This window comes from Lissotriton vulgaris, chromosome 8, assembly GCF_964263255.1.
Source record: "Lissotriton vulgaris chromosome 8, aLisVul1.2, whole genome shotgun sequence".
Lineage (NCBI taxonomy): Eukaryota > Metazoa > Chordata > Amphibia > Caudata > Salamandridae > Lissotriton > Lissotriton vulgaris.
Window position 1 is genome coordinate 741,771,836 of NC_141696.1, and position 22,061 is coordinate 741,793,896.

General features: G+C 45.2%; 1 protein-coding gene across 1 annotated transcript in view; it reads left to right on the plus strand.

Moving 5' to 3' along the window:
* Positions 1-22,061, plus strand: part of UGGT2 (UDP-glucose glycoprotein glucosyltransferase 2) — a 1,432,652-nt gene that overhangs the window by 826,723 nt on the left and 583,868 nt on the right. The gene's annotated exons all lie outside the window — the stretch shown is intronic.

The following is a 22,061-nucleotide window of genomic DNA, read 5'->3' on the forward strand; positions in this document are numbered from 1 at the left end:
ACGACGGAGTCCCCGCCGACGACGTCAGCGTTGACGAGCCCATCGTCGTCAAAGTCGCTGCCGAAGAACCCACCGTCGACAACGAAGACGTCGACGGGAGGCTCAAACACGAAGATGTCGACGAAGGAGTCGACGACGAAGACGCCGGTTACAACGGCAATGTCGACGAAGGCACCGATAACGGGCTCACCGTCGACGTGTGCATCGACGACGACAACATCGACGTCGAAATCGTCGTCCACGACAAAGGTGCCGTCAACTACCCCACCCTCGGACAGGTCATCGTCGACGGCAGCATCGTCACCAGCAAAGACGAAGGCTCCGTCAACGGGCGAATCGTCGACGGAGATGGCACTGACAGCGCCCTGGAAGAAATCCAAACTGGTCGAAGTGTCGGCCCTCTCGTTAACACCGTCAACGGCTCCCTCGACGGCAGCAGGATTACAGACCACGTCTGGCAAAACTGCCAAGCTGCAGATTACCCCGGAAACAACGTCTCCGAGCAGAGTGGAAATGCAGCCACCTCAGGAAATCTTCCAAAGGGAGGAATCTGAAGAGGATGACCAGCCGGGTCCTGCTACCTCTATCTCGGACCTTAACGTCAAATGCCAAAGTACTGATGAGGAGCATGAGGAGTTCACTTATCAGGAACACTCCGTCCACACTAGTGTCCGCACTGAGGTCACCCCGATGATATGCCTGCCGGCGACTCTTGTCAATGACCTGCGGTACCTTGTACAAGATTACAAACAACGCTTCCCAGATGCGGACAGTGGGAATCAGACACCTGTCACACATACCCCGGCGTCCGCCCCAAATCACCCTCCCGCTCAAAACAACCGCAAACAGGTCCGACCTCAGGTGGTGAGACCCTGTGACAAGGTCCAACCTCAGGCGGAGGAATCCTCAGAAGATGAGGAGGAGGAGGAAGAATTGGAGGAAGGAGAGGTCCAAGACGTCCACTCGGACCAGTATGACGAAGATGAATATGTAGCGTCATCCCCAGCTTCGTCGTCTCCAGCTTCACCGCACCCACGCCAAGCGGACTCGGTGCCTGTGGACATTGGCGGCTTCCACAAACTGGTGGACAGGGCGGCTAAGAGATTCCATATGGTCGTGGAATCGACTGAAACGGAATGCTTTTTGCATGACTTCAAAGAGCAGAACCAAAAGTTGGCTAAATCTATTCCGATTATAGAGTTCCTATGGGAGCAAGGCAAGAAATTGATGCTAACGCCCGCTTCGGTACCCGCGGTGGTGCCACGCCTGGACAAGAAATATAAAGCCCCAATTACGGCGGCGGCTTGCCTCAACGGCCACCCTAAACCGGATTCGGTGGTTACTCAGGCGGCCCAGAAACACTCCCGCAACCCGTCCTCCGCGCTGTCCGCGCCTCCTGACAAGGAAGGCAGGAAACTGGACACGATAGGAAAAAGGTTCACGACTACGTCAGCCATGACCATCAAGGTGGCCAACTCCATTGCCCTGCTGGGGCGTTACAATCGCCAACTCTGGGAGGACATAGCCCCTTACGTACAAGAACTGCCCGACGCGGTCCAGAGCGAAGTCAAGGCTCTCCTTGTGGAAGGTCAGAATTCGGCTGCGGAGATAATCGACTGTGCTATTGATGCAGCCATGACTGGTTTCCGTCAGCTTGTTGGAGCTGCTGTTCTGCGCCGTCAAGGCTGGCTAAAAGCTACATCATTCCGCCAGGAGGTTCAATCGAAGGTGCTGGACATGCCCTTCGAAGGCCAGCATCTTTTTGGAGATAAAATCGATGAGGCACTGCAAGCCATAAAGAAGGACACCGACACCGCCAGGGCACTGGGCACTTTGCAGTCACGAAACCAGTCCTTTCGAGGCGGCCGCTCCAGAGGTCATTCCTCCTATAGGGGTTCCTATCAGAACAGGTCCTCTTATTCATACAATAACAGAACTCAATACCAGCACAAACAGCAACAAGGTCGACAATCTTCTTATGGCAGATCTACCTTCAGAGGCAAAAATCCCAAGAAGGGCACTGGCGGCCGCCAGTGACCACTTACTCCAGCCAGTCCTACAACCCTCTCCATCCTTTCAAATTGGAGGAAAACTGACCCATTTCCTCACCAATTGGCACCAAATTACCACGGACCGGTGGGTCCTGCAAATGATACGATTCGGACATTCTCTCGAATTCACCAACATCCCTCCCAATACACCTCCCCAGAGACGGGCGCACAGGCACCTACACCTCCTTCTCCAAGAACTGTCTGTCATGCTGCACAAAGGAGCGATCGAACGGGTTCCAGCATCCTTAAAGGGGAAGGGATTTTATTCCCACTTCTTCCTTGTGCGACAGAAGGAAGACAAGTGGAGGCCCATCTTGGACCTCCGGGCGCTCAACACCTTCCTACGGAGCCAATCATTCAGGATGGTGACAATCCAGGAAATCCTAGGCGCACTGGAAAAGGGAGATTTCATGACTTCCTTGGCTCTCCAGGACGCCTACTACCACATCTCCATCCTCAAGCGTCACAGAAAGTTCCTGAGGTTCGAGGTGGCAGGCCGACATTATCAGTTCAAAGTCCTACCGTTCGGCCTCAAATCCGCGGCGCGGATTTTCACGAAGTTTCTCGCACCGGTGGCGGCTTTTCTACGTCAGCTGGGTCACCAAGTCTTCCCCTACCTGGACGACTGGCTGGTAAAGGCACCCTCACCCGAAGGCGCAGCCGAATCCTCCAACGCCTGCACCACTCTTTTTCAGAAGCTGGGATTGACCCTCAATCTCAAAAAGTCCTGCATTACTCCTACGACAAAGATTACCTTCCTCGGGGCTACCTTGGACACGGAGTGCGCAAGGGCCTTCCCCTCGAAGGAAAGGACGGACAAGATATTGTCCCTAGCCACGGCTGTGGCAGCAAAATCACGCCTCAAAGTCCGGACTTACACCTCCCTACTCGGAATGATGTCTTCCTGCATACTACTCATCCCTCACTGCAGGCTCAGGATGCGCCCTGTGCAGGAAGCTCTCACGAGACAATGGACTCAAAGTACTGGCTCGTTCGAATAGACACTGTAAGGATAACGCCGAATATTTCCAAAGGTCTGCAATAGTGGAGACATCGAAAGAATCTAACGGCAGGCTTGCCGTTTCTCCTTCCGGCGGCGCCTCTGGTAATCACGACGGATGCCTCCCTGGAGGGCTGGGGCGCTGTTCTCCAGGACCTTCGGATCAGCGGCAAGTGGGAGGAAAGGTTCTGCATTTGGTGTTTGGACCAGGGCCTGCGGCCGCTTGAGGAAACCCCTGAACAGATATTGCCATACCTCCTACATTTGGCACAGTCAGGACTAGCACACGCATCCATTAAGGTTCACCTGGCAGCTATCTCTCGGTTCACTAGGACCTTCACAGGACCTTCCCTGTGGTCAAGTAGGCTGGTCAAACAATTCCTGAAGGGGCTCTACAGATCCTTTCCGAGGCCTCGGAAGGTTCCTCCGACCTGGCAACTGAATCTGGTACTCAACCAACTCATGAGACATCCGTTTGAACCCATTCATCGGGCATCTATCAAACACATCTCTTGGAAAACGGCGCTCTTGCTCGCTCTGACATCGGCCAGGAGAGTTAGCGAGCTACAAACATTGTCCATTCAGGAACCATATATGCAATTCAGGCAAGACAGGGTGGTGCTGAGACCGAACCCTAAATTTATACCAAAGGTGCCTTCGGACTTTCATCTCAATGAACCGATGGTCCTTAAGTCCTTCTTTGCGAACCCTTCCACGGCGGCGGAAAGGGCACTGCATTCTTTGGATCTCAAACGATGCCTAAAGTTCTACTTGGATAAAACCAAGGATCTCAGAAAGTCTACACAGCTGTTCGTGGCATACAGCAGCCCAAGATTGGGCCTGCCTCTTACGAAACAGAGCATCTCCAGATGGATCTCCTCGGCGATTGCATTCTGCCACGACCAGGCCGGACAGCCTTTGACTGATCGTGTTACTGCTCATTCCACCAGGGCGATGTCCACGTCAGCGGCGCTATTCGCTGGAGTGCCAATCTTGGACATATGCCGGGCGGCGACCTGGAAGTCTCCGCACACTTTCTCCAGGCACTACTGCCTGGATATTGAGCTTCAGAAGGATGCGGCAGTGGGCCAGGCGGTGCTGCGCCATCTCTTTCAGTGAGGTGAGCCTTCCTACATCCCACCATCCAGGTATGCACATTCATTATGATTGTAAGATTCTGCTTACGCTGTTTTTCCCATGTTATTGATGATATGTATATTGTCTGACATGACTGCAGAGCAACTTGCATCACGAATGTGCATATATAATTGCTAGCTACTCTGATTCAGGCATGTGAATCTATGAAAGACACCCAAATACTGGATAAGAAATGCGTTACTTACCTGTAACAGCAGTTATCCAGTAGTGGTGTCTTTCATAGATTCACATGCAACCCTCCCGCCTCCCCTGGAAGGACTCACATCCCTATCTGACAGTATTACGCCAACCTAGCTGGGTGCGTACGAAAATCTGAGGGACTGAGGCTCCTCCCAGGAAGGTTCTAGAGGGAGGTCGGAGCTGATTGGCTAACTGTGAGAGTTTGGTCCTTTTTACATAAGGACGAAGAAAGGCTACTAAAGGGAGGCCTTTAGGCCTATTTTCTCTATGTATGTCTATAGGACATTACTTTTTTATGTACCGGAGGCTCCCGTCTCGGCGACGGGGAATGATTCAGGCATGTGAATCTATGAAAGACACCAATACTGGATAACTGCTGTTACAGGTAAGTAACGCATTTCTTACGTTTCGGCTGGATTGGTGGTGTCTTGGTGAGCTGGTGATATCTGGTCTGAAAATCCGGTCGTTACAGGGGTGACGAATGGATTACTGTAAAAAAGCACACAATTTAATACAGGTCGTAGTGATTAATACATTTTATGTTAACCTCATACATGGGGAGAGGAATGCAATAAATATAGAGCTTACGTTTTTTTAAAAAAAGATTCTTGATTCTAAATAAATCCATAAGCACTGTTTTGATCATGAGCTCCTGTTTAATCAGGTCGATAGTGTTCACTTTAGATAACAGATTTTCTACAGATAAAGAGAAGGTGAACCATATTAACTTCTTTGTCAAGCATTATTATTCTTTTTATTTCTTCCCTATATGCAGTCTATTCTAATTCATAACATAATTATGTAAAGCGTTTGCCTACGTGCTTTCATTAATTGCTGTTATATGGCATTGAAATAGCAGATCTATCTATTCCAGCAGCTTATTATCTATTCAATAATGAATTCTTAAAAAAGACCAATGTCTCCAGGCAGGTCAAGAATTGAATATCCTTGATTTTAAACTGTACCTGCTAAATCAGCTAGAAGGACCTATCTACGGATTACATCGTTGGATCAAAGGATATGCGGGCTAAATCAGCTAGAGGGACCTATCTAGGGATTACATAAAAAGATCGAAGGATATAATCGATTCGCATAATTACCTTTGAGATAATGCGCAAGATATTTCAGATACTAGAAGCAGTAACGATAGTAGTAGAATGAACGTTACAATCTGCGAACTGCAAACTGCAAATAAAATAATTGCAGTCACTATACCAAATCAAGATAGTGTATATTAATTAAGAATTCTTAACTCTAAAAAGAGTATTACCTGGAATGTAACATAATATACTTCGCCTCCTGGTTGCCAAAATAGGTGAATAGTAAACTGGTAAAGGAAACAAAGTAAGTATTTAAAAGCCAAACCACAATACGTTTTTAATGGTCATCTAGAGATTTGAAAACCTCTAAAAACAAGGTGTTTATTTATGATTTATCTAAAATGTACCTTTATTTTAAGTTTGATAACAGGATACCTCTGATAGGATATCTCAAGGTATGGGGCTCGGATTCGATGCTCCCACTGAAAAATAAATAAAATTGCGGTATGGTAAGGTATTGCATTTAAAAATCTATTAGCCGCAAATTCGTAGTATACAAAATTCTCCCAAGACCAGCCCGAACTCACCGTATATTTTGTTAATATGTTGAGACCAGGGGTGGCACACAGGAAGCGACTTTGTTTCAGGATAGAAGTGAAGTAAACAACTTTTTCCCGCGTAAGCTATTTAAACGTTCAGATAACGGTCAAATACATCTATTTCCGGAAACAACGATGTTGATGGTTATATTAAGCCGAGTTTGTAAAGGAGACAATATGTAAACGGAACTTAGATGTTATAGAGTTATTTTTATGGTTTGTATTATTTGGAGAAAATACACATTGTCGCGTTTTATTAGTGAAGAACTTTGTATATATCCGAATAATTTTTTAACAAACCCGACCGAATAAACAGTCATCGATTCTGTTTTCACGTTGTAAGGAAAGAAACTGACAACAGACTAGATGTCACATTGGCAGTGGTCAGTTAAGTTCTAAGTATTCTATAATTTGGATTCTATGCTGTAATAGCAAAGGTATAACGTTATATATGAAAGTTTATCAACCGCAAGTGAAAAACAAAGTTATTTAGAATAATTATTAATTTAAAGTGGGATCTTTTTACGAGGAAAAATCGACTATGAAGTTTAAAAAAAATTATGTTGATCTTATACAGTATGCACATTATCATCTAAGTTCAGCGAGTGAATATATGTCTATAATTGCATATATTTGTTATTGTATGATAATTACAAAAACTAATAATTAAAGGAACTTGAAATTCTCATATAACAAAAAAGGAAACATAATGACAGAATGAGTAGTCTCTCATATATCCTTATTTGCTATAAGAGAACATCCTATTTTGTGTCTTTACCTAAACAATAATATTTATATTAGCAAATTAACAGATCTCGTTTTCCCATGGGATTTATTTATTTTATTTATTTAGTACATTTATTGAGTGCTCTGTTACCCGGAGGTGTCCTGGCGCTGGTTTGATAGGGCAAACGTGAGAACGCAGGCTTACTGAGTGAAAAGCCAAGTCTTGAGTCCTTTTCTAGAGGCCATCAGATTCTGAGTTTGTCTGAGCATGAGTGGAAGTTTGTTCCAGGCCTCTGCTGCCCTAAGGGAGAAACTCCTACCTCCCCATCGAGCTCTTTTGATTCAGGGGACCGTAACCAAGGCCAATTCTCCTGACCTCAGGGTTCGTGCTGGTTTGTGCCAGCGAAAGAGCAGTTTCATGTGTCTGGGGCCCATATCATGAAGGGCTTTGAAGACCATACACAAAGCCTTGAGTGCAATTCTCTTACGAATTGGCAGCCAGTGTAGTGCCACCAGGTCCTGGGATACCAAAGCAAATTTGGGAGTGTCGGTGATCAGGCGGGCGGCTGCATTTTGCAACAGTTGGAGTTTGTTGAGTATACTCTGCTGGGTGTTTAACATCAGGCTGTTGCAGTAGTCTAGGCGAGAAAGCACTAGACCAGTAACAATGGTTTTCCTGTGTTTCTTCTCCAGGTACGGGAGAATTTTTCTGATGGTTTTGAGGGTGTAATGGAGGGAGGAAGAGAGTGCGTTAGTCTGAGGTTTAAAGGACAGTGAGCTGTCCACCAGAATGCCCAGGTTTTTCACTTTATCAACCGGCACGAGGAGTGGTCCCATTTCATCTGGCCACCACCTCGGGGACCAAAAGTTCTCTCTAGCTCCAAAGAGCAGGACCTCTGTCTTTGAGGAGTTCAGTTTAAGGCAGCATTTGTGCCATCCAGCATCCCACTTCGTGCATACAGTTTTTGAATCTGTCTGCTGTGTTGTCAGTGTTGCCGGGTAGCAGGGACACCACAATCTGTGTGTCGTCGGCATATGCCGTGAGTTGAAAACCGAACGATCTAATCACCGGGGCGAGGGTAGACACATAAACATTAGAAAGGGTAGAGCTAAGCGAAGATCCCTGGGGGACTCCACAGGGTAGTACAAATGATTGTGATTCGTGGTTTCCTAGCGCCACTGACTGTGTTCTATCGGACAGGAACGCCTGAAGGATTTTTAGTGCTTTTCCCTGGATTCCACAGGCCCTCAACCGGTCCACCAGTAAGTTATGGTGGACCGTGTCGAAGGCCACAGAAAGATCCAACAGAATCAGGGCCGCTCTGCCTCCTGTATCCATCACTTGCCTTATGTCTTCCATTGATTTGATCAGAGCGGATTCCGTGCTGTGTTCCGCACGGAAACCGTGCTGGGAAGAGTCAAGATGATCCCCTGTTTTTAGAAAGGTGCTTAGTTGTGCATTCAGGCTATTTTCTATTATTTTGGCAGGAAGGGGGAGTCGGGCGATCGGGCGATAGTTGTTCATTTCCGTGATGTCTAAGTTAGGTTTTTTTAGCAGGGGCAGGATGGAGGCTCGTTTCCATCTGGAGGGATATTCCCCTTTCTCCAACATCTGATTAAAAAGGGGAGTGAGTCCCCTGGCGATGGCATCTGGTGCTAGTTTGGCTATTGCAGTGGGACAAGGATCATGAGGGGAGCCTGATTTGATTTTTTGTATGCGACTCATCACATCCTTTTCCATGATGGGTTCGAAATGGTGAAGACTAATCGCAGGTCTGGGGGAATCTGGGTCCTCAGTCGAGGGGGAAATCTTCACCTGGCTATCTAAGGAAAAGAAGATGTTCTCGACCTTTTCACGAAAAAAGGTGGCCAGGCTTTCACATAGTGCGAGACTGGAGGGAATTTCTATGGTTTTGCTAGGGAAGAGACCGTCTGGAAAAGTTCTTTGGGGGTATTGCTGGCATCTTCTATCTGTTTGGAAAGAAAGGCCTTTTTTGCATGTAGGATTCTTTCTTTATAGCGTCTTTGCTCGGAATTGAGAATTTGTTTGTCCAGCTCGCTATAATTCATTCGCCAGACCTTTTCGAGCGTTTTACATCGTATTTTGTGTTCCCTGATTTGTTCAGTAAACCACGGGGCGGCCGGTTTCGTCCGGGTGGAGTGGGTGGTTTTGGGGGGAGCCAAGAGTAAGCAGGCCTGGTCAAGCCAGGCCGTATATGAGCTGGCTGCTTCCTCCACGTTGTTAGGAAAAGAGGTCAGGGAATTTTTTAATAAGTTATCCAGATCGTCCCCTTTAATGTTCTTCCATTTTCTGACTTGTCTCGGGACGTTTCTGGTGCTGGGTGGTTTTTCAGGGGTGGTGAGGGGAATATCAAAGTAAATTGCAGAGTGATCGGACCAGGAGACTGGTAGAACCGAAGTAACTTTTAGACTGGGGAGATTCGAGAAAATCCCGTCTAGGGTGTGTCCTGCTCTGTGTGTGGGGTCAGATACCAGCTGCATCATATCAATCCCCTGTAGTAGGTCTATTAGGTCTCGAGTATCTGTGTCTGTATTGCATTCCAAATGAAAGTTAAAATCACCAAGTAGTGTGAACCTTTGGGTACTTGCTGCCGCTTCTAATAATTTACTTAAGGCTGCTAAAAATCGCATTTTCTCACCTGGGGGCCTGTAAACAAGGCAGCCTATGAGGGACAGATGGTTTGAGAGAGTGAAATTAAAAAGCAGAGATTCATCAAGGCCGGCGGGACCGGGTTGAAAGGAGCCTCAAATGTTTTTTATGGTGGATGATGGCAAGGCCACCCCCTCTCCTCTTGTCCCTGTCTTGGGTGTGACAGACAAAGTCCTGGGGAGTGGCTTTCACTATATCAGGACCTGATGCTGCATCCGTCCATGATTCAGTGATGAATGCTATTTTTATGTCCTCATCCTGGATTAGCTCTGCTATTTCCGAGCTGTGTTTTACTAGAGACCTCGTATTGAGAAGGAGGCACTTCACCAGGGGGACATTTTTCCTAATGAAAACTGTATTTTGGGTTCCTTGGGCTGAAATAGGAAGCCAGAGGGGTTTGGGCAGCAGTTGAGAGCAGTTAGTGCAGTGGGAAGATGTGAATGGGGCTTTGGTCCCAGGTTTCCATACTATGCAGCCCTTGCTGGGGGAATTAATGTTTAAAGCCCAGAGTGTCTCTCTACTATAAGCCCGTTTGAATATCGGGCTTAGATTGGGAGAGGCAGGGGGTCTGGCACTGTGCGCGGGTCCGGCGCGGACGGGCGCAGACGGGCTCGCCTTTGGCGAGCCTTCGGCGCGCCCGCTGCGCTTCCTGGTGAGAGGAGCCATTTAAAGAGGAAAGGGCGGGAGGGGCAGAGCACTGCACTGCTCGGCCGTCTCCCGACCCAAAATGGCGGAACCCACTGGAGCAAATAGCCTCCAATGCTGGGTTCGAGTCCAGTGCCCAACAGTGACAGTTTCCAAAATTATATCACAGGCACACACAGGTTCAACCCATTTTTGAATGTGTCAAAGATGAACATCCAAAAAACTTCGTGCTTTTTTCAGATCTGTGTACCGCCCTTGGTCTCTGGTATATGTATTTTCTCATGTATTCTCCACTTGAATTCTTCAGGGCCATGATTATGTTCGACAAAATGTTTCACCAGAGGTGCTAACATTTTCTTTGTATTTATTGCCGAACGGTGCTCTGTTAGGCATACTTGGATGGATCTTGAAGTTTCTCCTATATATCCAAGCGATCATGGGCATTGGATGAAATAGATTACATTAGAGGTCTTACAGTTCCATAATTCCCTGGCTTTGGTTATATGTCCATTGTCACTGAATTGTTCACCTAAAATGATGTTATTGCAGGATTTACACATGAAACATGGTATTGTACCTCTAACTGGTTGATTCGTAAGAATCGATTTTTGTACTAAATTTTGCTGACGCGAGGGATCTTCGAACCGTGAATGGACAATATGATCCTTAATGTTTTTATTGCGTCGGTGCGCAAAAAGAGATTTAACTAATTTTTGTTCCTCAGAACAGTTACTGTTAAGGATATGCCAGCTTGAATTAATAATTTGTTTGACTTTAGCATTAACTGTTGAATGTTTAGTAATGCAGACTATCTGCTGATTTCCTTTCACAGGTTTGACTTTCAGTAGGCAGTCTCAATCATAGTATCGAGCCCTTTTATAGGAGTCCCTCACCAGCCGGTGGGGATATCTTCTTTCCATGAATTTGGCCCGCGTGATTTTTGCTTGTATATCAAAGTCTGTTAGAGTAGAGCAATTTCGTCTCACACGTAAAAATTATGAGAAAGGAATACTATCCCTTTGATTACGGGGGTGAAAACTTTTATAGTGTAAAAGGGTATTCCTCGCTGTCGGTTTTACGAAAAGATTGACTTTGAGATGGTCATGATCATTAAAAATGACAATATCCAGAAATTCTACTCTATCAGAACTAATATGTGCAGTAAATTTTAAATTTGTATCAGCAGCATTGATCCAATACAAAAATTCTGATAGTGTTTCTCTCCCATTGGTCCAAACAAAGAAGATGTCATCAATATATCTGGACCAATCGGAGACCGATTCAAAAAAGGGGGCAATTTCGTTGTAAATTTACTTATTTTCTAAGGCAGCCATATAAACATTAGCTACCGATGGGGCTACTGAGGCACCCATACTTACCCCCTTAATTTGGCGGTAAACTTGAGAACCAAATTCAAAGATGTTTTCAGTAAGGACTATTCTTAAACATGCAAGGACAAATGGCACAGGACAGGGTATTTTTTGTTCTTCAATGAACTCTTTAGTGGTTTCCATAGCTGCTATGAGGGGGATATTACTGTACAAGGATTCAACATCCAATGTAACTAATAAATCATTCAAGGGGTTAAAAGGTAAACCTTCAATTTTTGCAATCATATGGCCAGTATCTCTCACATAGGAGGTGATTTTGGGAATATAAGGGCGAAGGTAATTGTCTACATACTTCGATAAGGGTTCTGTAACTGTGCCTATAGTTGAGACGATTGGCCTGTATGGTGGATTCTCATGATCTTTATGGATCTTTAGTAATCTGTATACACAAGCCAATTTTCCTTGATTAAAGTTCAAAAATTCATATTCTTTATTTGAAATTTCTCCATTCTCTAAGGCCTGCTTGGTAATCTATCGAATTTCTTTACTGAGATTAATGGTAGAGTGTGAATTGATTTTTAAATAGAAGGAAGGATCATCTAGCATCCTAGACATATTAGTTTCATATTTAGAAGAATCTAAGACCACTATTCCTCCTCCCTTGTCACATCCTTTTATTATTAAATCTTTATTAGAGGATAGAGTCATTAAGGCTGAATGTTCATCTTTATCTAAGTTGTAAAGCGGCTTTGGAATGAACTTTAATGCCTGATCTAGCTTCTTTAGAACTACTAATTCAAATGCTGCAGCCTCTGGTCCTAACTGATCTAAACCTGGACTGAATGTAGAAGGAAGACTGAGGGTTTTCATATTATTAGTAATTTCTTCTCCTGAATCATCAGAACTAAAGAAACATTTGAGACAAATTTTTCTGAAAAAGGAAATGATGTCACAGTATAACTCAAACCGATTGAATGAAGAATGGGGCACATATGATAAACCTTTTGATAAAAGCTTCATACTATGGATATCTAGCTCAGTATTGGAAAGATTGAAAATAGGGATTATTTCCCTGAATTCCAATATTGGCGGCTCCTGGTCTTTCTGATAAACTGGGGTTCCTCCTGTGGATAATGATGTTGAGGTTTGTATCCTCCCCTGTTCTGTCCTTGAAATCGTACTCGAGGACGTCACAATTGTTAAGAATTTGTTGCCTAGGTTGTTACATTTCATGTATTAAATTCGACCTCGACATCAAGTTGGGTTAAATGCCACAATTAGTTTGATACCTTACAGTATCCAGCTAGGTAGTCCCATTCAGCAAAACAACAGTTTAGAAGTGTTGCTATTAAGGCATATATAAAAATGCATGTCCTACTTCATACCATACAGCTCACTGTCATAGGACTCAATAGGCTTTCCTTAGGGGATACTTACTTATATATATTGCTAAGGGAAGTGGGGGCTTTGCCATTGGTTTAAATGGAAACGTCGAACTAGCAGTGTTACCACTGTCCTTCAAACCTGCAGTAGCAGGTTGTGAGCCGTTTTGTATATTGTCACACACAGGTTGACACAAGCAGTGCTGCAACCTTGGGCAGACACTCTGCCTTACCTGCCCCAGGTACCCGGGCACCATATATGTTGGGGCTTTTAAGTAAGTAAATCCTTGCCGATGGGGAATAGTCAATTAAGCATATACTTTGTAATTGGTTAGAACACTGGCACTGAGGTCTGAATAGCAGGTCTCCGTGCACTCTCAGAGTCGATAAACTAGCAGCATCAGTCAAAAAAGGTGGGGATAAACATGCAAAAAGAGGCATTTTAATACAAGCACCACCATTATGTGCTTATGTCAGTTCCTTTCTTTCCCAGCCCTTAGATGTGGATCTGGAGTTTCGCTCCCAACTGTGTCGGTTTTGAACAACTTCTACATTTCATCAAACAGCATTCCAAGGGACGATATTTCCCTCGCAAACAACAAGATTTAAGCTGTGCTGTGTCTGCATGAAGTGGATGCCAGTTATGCACAAAAGCAACAAATACCCCTGCTCTAGGAAAAGTGCAGTACGGTCACAGTAGTTTCTAGTTGTGGAAACAGTAGTAAAATAAGCACATCAACATATATCAAAGTCAATAGATGGCGGTATGCCAGGAAAAAGTTTGAAAAGGACTGAAGTTCTTGTTGTGGAAAGCAGTTTATTGTTTCTCTTGTTATGGCCAACACGTGTTTCATCGCAGGGAAACCAGACTGCGAATCTTCAGGGCCTTTGGAATAGCAAAAAACCGGGTTTGGTAATAAAGCCACGCCCAGAGCGGCGAGTGTGTGAGGAAACGCGCTGTACACGTCGACCGTCTTCGTTAAACGGCGCCGGGAACTACAGGAGGGGGAACTTATGGCAACAGGTGCACCCGCCTGTTTGCCCCTTTTTTCGAGCGTTACAGCTCTTACCCATTCTCCTCCCGGTTACAGCCACACTGATGAGCCTGATAAGGCTATAGGAGATAACTAACTACGCGTGTACAGCGCGTTTCCTCACACACTCGCCGCTCTGGGCGTGGCTTTATTACCAAACCCGGTTTTTTGCTATTCCAAAGGCCCTGAAGATTCGCAGTCTGGTTTCCCTGCGATGAAACACGTGTTGGCCATAACAAGAGAAACAATAAACTGCTTTCCACAACAAGAACTTCAGTCCTTTTCAAACTTTTTCCTGGCATACCGCCATCTATTGACTTTGATATATGTTGATGTGCTTATTTTACTACTGTTTCCACAACTAGAAACTACTGTGACCGTACTGCACTTTTCCTAGAGCAGGGGTATTTGTTGCTTTTGTGCCTACCTGTGTGGATTCATCCACCTTGAGCGGTTACGAGGGATTACCGCCCGCCCCTTTGCCTGGAAACTGTTACTTTGAGCTCCCCTCAAAATCCTGCGATCACACGGTTGTGCGCCCGTCCTAATCTGGAATACCTGAAACCCTCTCAGAAGTTCATTGGATGCCAGTTATGGACCTGCAAGATGTGTACCTTTGGAGCTTGGTCTCTGTTGATGAATCGAACTTGTGCAGTAAGTGAGTTCTCATTTACCCAAAGGTAAATTGAGAGTGAGAGGCAAAACAATACATCGCCGAACATAAGTAGTAGTCGTGGTTGAAACATAGATCTTGCTCCCACTCCACTGCAACATGTGCAAGAAGGCCAAGTGGTACTCAAACTCATCCCATTGCTCAAAATCAAGCAAGAAGGTGTGAGGGCATCAGTCGAAAGGCCATACACCACAAGCGTCATTTAACTCAAATCCAGTTCCACAGTTATTCCCTGTGCACCCAGATTCCCTGGGCCGTCAATGAACTCACACAAATTTCAGCTTCATGGAGACCATGCTGCTTCTCTATCAGATGCTTCCAGCGGCGCACTTTCCAGACCCAAGGAGCCACAAGGGGCTTTAGTTAGATTTCCTCTGGCAGCCCCTCTCTTGGCGTCAACTGATCCTTTGATACCCATTCCTGGGCCCATACGGACACCTGATCATGCTTCCATTCCAGTGCCCGTCCATTCAGTGTTGGAGTCAATGCAGACTTTGTCAGTGGCAGCTCAGGGCACCATTATGATGCCTGTCTTAGACTCCAAACTGTTGTCAGCTCACTCCAGACATATGTTGTGCTAGAAATCGTGAAGGGGCATCCAGTCAGTTTGCAACCTGACTCTAACCCTCTACCTCTACCTCGGTACCAGTAACATCAAAGGTTAGAGGCCTTATTTGGCTATGACTCTGATCCAGTTCGCAGTATGCCGAATGTTCGACATAACCCTGATGATGATAATGAGGCAGACAATCTGCTACCCCTTCCCTATACTGATGATGGGCTACCCCTGGATTTACAAAATGCCAGTGGGCTGGATACATCCCCAGAGATTGAGTTAGGTTTGCCACCTTGGCCACCAATGGAAGCAAGTGCCTCTTTCACAGTAGTTGTGTGAATGGCAGCAGAAATACATCACTTACATTTGCATACCTTTAAAATCAAGGGAAAAATGTGAACTGAAATTATTCTTCTGAGCCACATTTGCTACTCAATGAGGCTTTTATAGAAACACTTGCAGCCACATAGTCCAAGCCATGGTTGGATGCACCGGTCAATTGACCTGATTCCAGGCAATGGAGAAAGACCCCACTCATCCTGATTTTTTGACAAGGCATTTGACACCAGAAAGCCTGGTGGTAGAAACTTTGACAAGTAAACCACTCCTAATTCGACCTACCCTGCAGATAGAGAGGCAAAGCATATTGATGTCTTCATTAAGAGAATGTTGCCTCTGTATGCAGTTGCTTGGTTGTTTACAAAAGTGATGGTGGTGGTTTCTGCTCACCTTGAAAGTTGTGGGACATGTAATCCTGTACTTCAATGGCCGCACAAGGCGGGTTTGCCGCAAACGGTCTCAGACCACCTTCAGACAACGGCTGAATTCCTGACATCGCCAGTGTTTTCCATCAATGAGCCGCCACCTGTCCCACCTGTGCTCCACATAACGGATCCCCTTTACTGATGATGTTTTGGACACAGGGAATTTGAAGGCCTTTTCACAGCTGCAGTGAGTCCAGGACATTACGCATATGAACCAGATGTTGTGTTCTCAATCCTGGGTCTCAGTGAAGGTAGCTCTGAGTCTTCTTGGACTCATAGCTTCATACATCCTCCTTGTCCCAAACGTCAAGTGGCATATGCAGGGGAACCTGCCGTTTCAGTGGGCCCAGCATCAGGGCTCTCATGCAGCTCCATCCAGATCTCACAGGAGACAACCCAGCATATTTTGCAGTGACACCAGACATGCAGCAGGCACCCTCCCCTACTGACAAAGACTTCACAGTTGTGACAGACTCATCACTACTTAGGGGAGGTGCCCACCTGAGGAATTTGAAAATCAGAGGCAGCAAGAGACACTTTGACCATTGTACATACCCTGGTTAGATCTTTTTGTCTCCATCAAGAAAGTGCGGTTTCTACTCTACTGCGTGCTCCAGGAAAGTGGCTAGTCCATACATTTCAGCTGTAATGGGACATGGGTCTCCTTCATGCTTTCCTGCCACTTCCTCTCCATTCTCAAGTTCTGAGGAAAGTTAGAGTATTCCAGACCCAAGTCACCTTAATTGCCCCGAACTGACCCACGAAAGCATTGTACCTACAGCAGGAGTATTTGTCCTCTGATCCGGGTACTTCTTCGGAAGGGCCTCCTGTCTCAGCAACAGGAGAGGGTCCTGCAGTCCACATCTTTCGGGGAAAGACTAACCTTAATCCATCCACAATATGATGAAATAACCTCAGATAAATGTGTTCTTTCACTGGTGCAGCAGAGATTCTGCCTGGAGTTCCACACCATGCCAACACATATAGGGCCAAAATAGTGTTTTACGACTCGCTATTAGGAAGGGGCGTTCCCTTCCTACTTGCGACCGCACAAGCTGTGTAAGAATGTTTTGCGACCGCAATTGCGATCGCAAAACACTCAGTTTTCCACTCTCTTCAAGAGAGTGGTAAAGCACTTGCCAACAGGAAGGGGTCTCCAGGGGACCCCTTTGCAAATGCAAGGGAACATATTTTTAGGGGCAGGCAGTGGTCCCCAGGACCACTACCTGCCCTTAATAAATTAAACAAAAACGGTTCATGTTTTTTTAAAAATGCAACCCGTTTTCCTTTAAGGAAAATGGGCTGCATTTAAAAAAAACTGCTTTATTTAAAAGCAGTCCCAGACATTGCGGTCTGCTGAGCCCAGCAGGCCACAATCCCTGGGAGGGCCAGCCATTCACAATGGGGTCGTAAATTGCAAAAGCCTCATGAATATTGATGAGGTATGCAATTTGCGACCTCATTGGGAATCACAAACAGTGTCTTAGACACTGTTGTACATAGCAATTTACGACTCGCAAATTGTGACTCACAATCAAGCGCAATTTGCGAGTTGCAAATTGTCATGGTCGTACATCTGGCCCTCAGCACCTTGTCATCATGTAGTGAGTCAACACCACATGCGACTATTGCAGGAAGAAGTTCAAAAGCTCCTCACCAAAGGTGCATAGAACAGCCCCCCCGCCCCCACCAACAGTATGAAGGGGTTCCCTGTGCTTTCTCTTCCCCAAGAAGAATGAAACTTTGTGGCCTAACCTAGATCACAGGCCCTTGAAGTAGTACATCCCATCACAGTGCTTTAAAATGACCACCGTGCAGAACGCCATTCCGGTGCTCCACACAAGGGACTACATGAAAAACTTTGACACAGTAGACATATGCTTCCACTTCCCCATACAGCAAGCACTTCACAGCTGCCTGCACATTTATGGTAAGTGGGCAACACTTACAACTGAAAGTTCTGCCCTTAGTCATCACAACAGCCCCTTGGGTATTTATCAAATGCATAGCGGTGGTAGCATCGCAGAAACGTAATTCACATCTTTCATAATCTGGATGATTGGTTGATAAAGTGCGGCAGCTAGCAACAATGCCTAGCACAGACACCGCAGTGGCCTGTTTGCACAGGTTAGGGTTCAAGCTTTTGTCAAGAATTTGAATCTTGTGACACAGCAGATCCAACCCTTTCTAGAAGCTGTGTTAAGATGTTGGTATTCAAAAGGCAGTTTCCTCTTTTTGAGACATCACGTCATCTTATAATCAAGACAATAATAAACCTGTTGAAGATGATGGCTTCATGCTCAGAAATAGTCATACACAAGATTGCGCATGTGTCCACCGCAAGTGGGTCTTAGCAAAGCAATGGTTGAAAGTGTTTTGTTAATGGTAGTACATAGTGTAAGTAGAGCCCTGAACTCAGTAAACTCTCCTGTGGGCCAGTAGTAAAAAGGTATAGCTAGAGAGGCTCTTTCTGTATGCTTAACCGCAAGTGACCACAAGATCAGCAGAGTTAGCACATTTGTTTTCTGATGGATAAATATAACAGCAGATTCCTCACCTTTGGAATATTCCCTAGGTGTCAACCTTGATCTGGAAACTTTTCAGCAATGCTGTTGTGCTCGGCTAGGTGGCACTGTGCGGTGCTGCACTGGCTTTGTACCACTCTAGCAATGACAGAAAGGGACCGCATATAAGCGCCACCCATGCATGCTGCTGCTAGTTTCTTTCTTCTGCCTTCCGATGCGGATCCGGATCTCCACTTCCAATTTTGTCAGTCTTATAATGACTTCTAAAACAAGAAAATCCACTGTACTAGGGAAAGATGTCCCCTCCTGTGAGAAATTGGATCGTTAGTTGAAGGGACTGAAACCCTACCCAAGCAGAAGCTACAATCCTTGACATTGTAAACCACAAAAATCACTAAATTAACCCCTGCTTAACCCTCTGGTAGCCTGCCACTAAAGCATTCAGGCTTAACTTGGAAATAATGTGTAAAGTATTTATGCAGTACACAAACTGCGTTTACGTGAAAATACAGCACAAGAAAAAATGGCACTCCAAATTAGAAACAAAGACTAAATTTGGATGTATTATTTGACACCAAAACAACAAAAATCAAATCTGTAGAACTGGAGATATGCAAAATCAAAGTTTTAAGGTAAGTATGGTGCCAAAAAGCACAAAGCATCACTCACAACTATCTAGTCATACGAGACTGGGTGAAAGTCATGAGTTCAGGCTGCCACGATGGGATGCGGGTCAGATACAAGAATCAAGTTTCGTCTTGCTGACAAAGTTCCCCTCTAAAAGTCTAACTTGTAGTGTTCCATTCATACTGAAGGCGTCCCTGAGGAGAGGGAGAGCATCGCGGGTGGTCATCACTGTAGCGTGAAGCGCAGGGTTATGGACGGTCGTCACTGTAGCGCAAATATCCCGACAGGCCTCTCAGACAGTCATTGCTGTAAGTTCACTTTAGCAGTCACCACAGACTGTCAATGCAGTAGCATGAAGTGCAAATCTCGTGTTGCCGGTTCTCACTGGTGGTCGCTGTTGCCTGAAGGGTCAGGTTTACTGGCGCTTCAGGGATTGGCACAGGCAGCAAAATCTGAACGCAAACTGGCCCGTTGGCAGTCATAAAGAGCCCACAACTTCGGTATTTCTTCAAGGAGGAGCTTAACGGATGCCACACCAAGGGCCCAGGACCTTGGAGGTATCAGGCACTCATTTAGCAGAGGCCAGCAGGTCTCACGCAGTTCCAGTGTAATAAGTCAGCTGGGCAGGTGTAGGGAGAACTCTGGAGCTGTTGTATCCCTGTAGCTTAGAACAGGAGGCCAGCTAACTAGCCCTTGGAGTCACTCTGGTACCCTTGGAGGAAGGGTGCAGGTCCAGTCTTCCTTCTCAGATATCAGGGCTGGCCCCAAGCAGCAGGGCAGTTCTTCTCCTGTAGTATTCACAGGTCCGGGAATGTACTGACGAATGGGTCTGAGAGTTCCGTTCTTATACCTGGTGCCCTCTTTAAAGTAGAAGAAACATCCGTAATTTTCCCCCTCCAGAAGTATCTAGAATTTCTTGCCTCCCTGCCCTGGTCCCAGTCTGTCAGCTGGTACACTATGCTAGTGTGAAGTCCTGTGTGTGTAAGCTGAACAGTGTCCTTTGATGTACAAGTGTGACATTTGACCATTCCCCTCTTCTCATGAAGTCAAGATGGCCTATCCTTCTTACACCCTGATCCTCCATTGTGATGTCATCTGAAAGGAATATATATACAGAGGCCAACTACACCAAGTCATGTGACCCAGTATACAGGCTGCAGGCACCAAATGGTTAGGACAAGAAAATTCCCACTTTCTAAGAATGGTATTGTCAGAATTTGTATTTAAAATATGACTTTACCATTAAAGAATGTTATAAATTACAATTCCACAGGGACCAAACATACAATTCCTACCTACTCCCAAACAAACCTTATCAGTTATGAAATGTAATAAGGTGACCCTATTTTATCACATGAGAGAAGTAGGCCTTGCAATTGTGAAAGACAAATTTGAGAGCTTTTCACTACCAGGACATGTAAAACTTAAAAGTAAATGTCCAATCTCCAACTGTTTAAATACAATGTACTCTGCCCTGCGGTCCGTTTAGGACCTACCCTAGTGGTGACTTATATATATTAAAAATCGAGGTTTAGACCTTGCTTAAGGTTTATTTTTGTTCATAACTGGTGACTAAGTGCACAACTAGGTCCAGGGCACACAACTTTCAGGCCTCTGGCTTCCAAACATTAAAAAAAATCCACACTGTTAAAACAATTGATCAAAGCAAAATGATGCATTCCAATGCTTCATTTGCTTTATTGCTTTATTGCACAGGAGATACGGGTGACCATTAAAGAACTGGCGAGGGGTAAGACATTGGGCCCTGATCGAAACATATGCTCTAGCCCTGCCTCCACAGCTAGAAAAGATGTATGCAGACTCTTGGAGGCTCGGCAAGCTGCCCAAGTCCACTAGTGATGCACCGGTTATCCCCTTACCCAACAGTAAAAGATAGAGGGGTCAGCAGCGAACCTTGGTTTGCAAGGGCTTCAGGATGATGCATCACGTGGTACAGCCACCTGAAGTTCTGAGAAGTGTTATCGTATTGGAAAAAACATACTTTGGTCTTCATGAATGAGGTACCACAAATGAGGGAGCAAGCCGAGTGCTAACAGTTTGCTAAGGATCTTAAAAGTCTACTTAAACCACATTCACAGGCTCCCTCTTGTCTTCTCCGCAGTGCCTAATATTTCTTCATGCTGGCCTTTCCTTAACATCTTTACCGCTGAGGATGTAGTCTTGTGTTTCTTCTGTCCCACCAGCACTACTCCCCTGGAACACTACAAATAAAATTAAGCCATAGTTCTTACCTCTGTAGCACTAGCCAACAGTGAAAGGTCCTTGCCACAGGAATCCCCAGTGCCCTTAGGTATGAAAACAAAAAAGCCCAACCATAAAAAAATTCAATTTAATGAGGTTGATTGTATTTTTTTTTTGCACCACTCCCATCAACTAGCGTTCAAAAACCGTTATTGTCCTCGCATTCCTGTTAGTTTCATTGCTCTTAATTCCAAATATGAAATAGTTTCAAGGAATATATAGATAAAAGAAATAGCATTTGATTGTATCAGAGGAACCGTATTTGACTGACAATTGTGAATAGGACCATAATGGACAGTAGTTATCAAGCCTCAAACCAATGAGTTTATCAAGGCTGAAAGTAATGATGCATCAGGTAAAGTTCAGCTGCATACCTGTGTTTGATGTTTTTTCCTAACATGTTGAGGAAAGAATTTGAGAATGGACAGAAAATCTACTTTTGTTCCAGCTATTGCATGCACCCTGAGTAACCTCATGAAAATAGTTAAAGCAAAAACTATTTCTATTGTAGATCCTCCATCAGATCCCTGGAGTGAGCAGGTGTAATGTCACTAACACATAATTTAGGTGGTGCCCAAGAGTCGTTCTCACCTTTATTCATGTTCCTTCTTTGCTGCAGCCGTCTGTAACAGTTGTCCGCTCTGATGCATTTCGTAAGAGTTCATGTTTCACCTTGTTTAATTTGTGCTAGAAGCAAATAACCTGAAATTTTGCAGGTAACTTATTCTACGTTACTAACCCACCTAAAATATACCGTAGGACACGTCTTAAAACGATATTCTGTAACGTATAAACAATTTTTAGGGTCTGATTTATGACAGCATGTTATTCAAGAGG